Genomic DNA, 4,006 nt, shown 5'->3' with positions numbered 1-4,006 from the left:
AACTTAGTGAGGCCTTAAGCAGCTCAGTGAGACCCTGTCTCTAAATAAAATATTTAAAAAGAGCTGGTGATATAGCTTAGTGGTTAAGCACCCTTGAGTTCAATCCTTGGTATCAAGACAAATAATAATAATAATAAAATTAAATTAAATTAATAATATAAAAACATTGCTAGCCATGGGGACACACGTCTGTAATTCCAGCAACTTGGGTGGCTGAGATAGGAGTATCATAGCTTGAGGTCAGCCTGGTCAACTTAGCAAGATCCCATCTCAAAAAAAAGAAAGGTTGGGGTGTAGCTCAGTAGTAGAGCACCCTTGGGCTCAAAATTTAAATATTAAAATTGTTTTAAAATAAAGCATTTAAAAACTTGATTCTACAAGTAATTTGTGCAGAAGAACATAAATAGTATATGGAAAGTTTATATAACAGAAAGGTTTAGAAAATGTTTCAGAAGCGTCTCTGCCTTTCCAGAATGTTCATTCTCTTGGCCATCACTACCCTAAAGTATTACTTCTACTTCCTGAGTTAATCAAAACCTGGTTCTCTCCTGCAGAGACTGCTTTCCCTAAGCCCTCTCAAGTATTATCCACTTGTATCCCAGATACTACAGGATAAAAAGGTGAAGTCTTTGTTCCCATCATTCTCTTTAATATTGTACCCCCATCCTTAACACCCACTCCCACAGGGTTTTTATTCCTAGTTAAAAACAAAAACCTTCTTTTGTATATTTTCTCCTTACAAGTTTTTAAAACAGTTTTACATATATATATATAGTTTTGTTCAAAAACTGTCGATTTCTTTCAACTTATTTGAATCTTTCATATTCTCTAAGGGGAAGCCAAAGCAAATGTTCCTTGTGTTATGTGAATTGATGAATTAGATGATGTTGGTTGGAAGAGAATTGAACACAGCCATATTCAAGGCAGAATATAAATCAACTTCTTGTAGAAATGGATGGGTAATTGAGTCTTCCTTTGTCTGTGGAGTACAGTGATATATTTTTAAAATTAGGATTTATCCCATTTAAAAAATAGTTTAGAATAATATATATCTTTAAGCATTTGATATATTTAGACTTGCTCTTATGCAAATTTTTCCCATAAAGCATGTGTAACATTCTACAAATATGAAAAACGTTTTGTGTTTTAGTCACTTATGCATGAACTCAAGACAAGTTTTTCTCTATTTTATTGTTTCCATTACTAATTGAGTCTTTGATATATCAGCTCCTCTTTTATCTTATATCTATTTCTTTTTTCATTTATTTCATGATATTTAAGAAAACAGTGATTCAGTGTGAGACGAATTGTTGAGAGCCACAGCCGAAGGGGACCCAGCAAACTTTCAGACTGCCAGCTGATGATTGACTCACAGCGGCCCCAGCAACATCTAGCTGATTGGCTCCTCTGCGGTGAAGCTCATTGGGCTGTTTCCCTGCCCTTTCAGGCCACGGAGCTGCTCATTGGGGGACTTTTTGGCTCCGCCCATGCGACCCAGCCAATCGGCCTCAAGAGCAAGAGGATTGTGGGAGGTGTGGAGGCTGGTGGTTGGGGAGTGTGGCTTGTGGGAAGCCGGTGGTGGCAGTTGGGCTCTGAGGGTTTTTTCCTGAGGAGCTGTTTTGTTTGGCGTGTGTGGTTCTAAAAATAAAGTTAGTTTCTTTTGACAAGTGGCTCCTGAATTGTGCCCAGCCAGACTGCGGCAAGGAATAGTCTATTTTAAAAAGTAAAGTAAGCCAGGTGTGGTGGCACGTGCCTATAATCCTAGAGGTTGGGAGGCAGATGCAGTAGGATTGTGAATTCAAAGTCAACCTCAGCAACCTAGTGAGGTCCCAAGGAACTCAGTGAGACCCTGACTCTAAATTAAAAAAAAAAAAAAAAAAAAAAAAAAAAAAAATATATATATATATATATATATATATATATATATATATATATATATATAAGGGCTAGGGATGTGACAGTAGTTAAGTGCCCCTGGGTTCAATTTCTGGTACCAAAAATTAAAAATTAAATAAAAATAAAGCTGAGGGTATAACTCAGTAGTAGCACACTTACTTGGCATTCCCAAGGCCCTGGGTTCAATCCCTAGCACTGAAAAAAATAATACTAATAAAAATAAAATAAATAGACAGTACACTGGTTTGTACACAATTTATGACTAGCTTTGAATGTTGCAGTAGACTTAAGGCTTATATCAATGATCATAATATAAAAAGCCTGTGTTTGTAGATCAGTGGTAGAACATTTGCCTAGCATGTGTGAGGCACTGGGTTCAATCCTCAGCACCATATAAAAATAAATAAATAAAATAAAGGTATTGTGTCCATCTACAAATAAAAAATATTTTTTAAACATTACATATAAAAAAAATCAAGGGGGCTGGGGTTGTAGCTCAGTGGTAGAGCACTTGCCTAGCATGTGTGAGGCCCTGGGTTCTTTCCTCAGCACCACATAAAATTAAAAAAAACAAAATAAAGGCATTGTGTCCATCTATAACTAAAAATATTAAAAAAAAAAAAAGCAAGAAGTGACATTGCCTAAAAGAAGTAGCTTAAAGTCAGCATGAGATAATTTTGGAATTAAATAGGAAGTCTAGAAACAAATAATTTGAATTGACAAACTTGAAAGTACTTTTTCAGAAAGTAATCAGGGGTCTGGGGTTGTAGCTCAGCGGTAGATCTCTTGTTTAGCATGTGTGAGGCACTGGGTTCAATTCTCAGAACTATATATAAAGAAATAAAACAAAGGTCCATTGACAACTAAAATAATATTTTTTAAAAAAGGTAATCAGGCACTCAAGCTTTTCATATCAGGTTATATTTTCCTAAGTAGAATAGATATTATGAAAGTATGTGATCACAGATGATTGCTGGTTTATACTCAATCTCTTTTCTTGTCTGTTGCTAAGATTAATGACAGGTTAGTGTTGCTATATATATGTGCTATGCTTCAATTTTCAGTGAAAAAGTAATCCTATTTTTGTTTTGCTTTTTTCCTAATGGTTTTAAACCCAATGAAGGAATAATCATTATAGAAATCACAAACTTCCCAGAGACATTAAATAAGCAATCAAAGAATTTTTAAAAAATGTTTATTTTTTAGTTGTAGTTGGACACAACACCTTTATTTTATTTTATTTTTTAAAGAGAGAGGGTGAGAGAGAGAGAGGGAGAGAGAATTTTTTAATATTTATTTTTTTTTTTAGTTTTCGGCGGACACAACATCTTTGTTTGTATTTGGTGCTGAGGATCGAACCCGGGCCACACGCATGCCAGGCGAGCACGCTACCGCTTGAGCCACATCCCCAGCCCAACACCTTTATTTTAATGTGGTGCTAAGGCTCGAACCCAGGGCCTCGCACTTGCTAGGTGAGCGCTCTACCACTGAGCCACACCCCAGCCCTCAAAGAAAATTTTTGTGAGGTATTATTACCTACTATAACATTATCCCAAGAGAAGAAACCCAGTGCAAAAGATCACATTGTAGGATTCCAGTTGTATGAGATGTTCAAATAAGCCATCCACACAAATTAGATTAGTGATTGCCAGAGGTTTGGGAGGATGGAAGTGAGGGGAAACTACCAATAGATGTGGGGTTTCTTTTTGTGGGGACCAGAATATTTTGAAATAGATTGAAATGATATATTTCAACTCATTTACTTTTCATTCTTGTGGTATTTTTTTGGGGGGGAGGGGTACTGGAGTGCTTAACTACTGAGCCACATCCCCAGCCCTTTTTTATATTTTATTTAGAGATGGGGTCTCACTGAGTTGATTAGAGACTTGCTAAATTGCTGAGGCTGGCTTTTAACTCATGATCCTCCTGCCTCTGCCTCCTGAGCTGCTGGGATTCAGGCATGTGCCACCGTGCCCGGCTCATTCTAGTTTTTAATTCTGAGTTTATGGTAGATAAATTTTTGCATGTATGCTCCTATGTCAGGATAAAGACTTTACTTTTTTAATAAGTTTTATTGAGACATAATCACATACCAAAAATCTACTTCTTT

At 36.3% G+C, this 4,006-nt stretch overlaps 1 non-coding gene across 1 annotated transcript; it reads right to left on the bottom strand.

Moving 5' to 3' along the window:
* Window positions 1-3,326: 3,326 nt before the first annotated feature.
* Window positions 3,327-3,398, bottom strand: Trnaa-agc (transfer RNA alanine (anticodon AGC)). Its single transcript has one exon. It is a non-coding gene; the product is annotated as a tRNA-Ala (tRNA).
* Between the last annotated feature and the right edge of the window lie 608 nt (window positions 3,399-4,006).

The sequence above is a fragment of the Callospermophilus lateralis genome, chromosome 15, assembly GCF_048772815.1.
Source record: "Callospermophilus lateralis isolate mCalLat2 chromosome 15, mCalLat2.hap1, whole genome shotgun sequence".
NCBI lineage: Eukaryota > Metazoa > Chordata > Mammalia > Rodentia > Sciuridae > Callospermophilus > Callospermophilus lateralis.
This window is presented reverse-complemented; position numbering and strand designations above follow the sequence as displayed.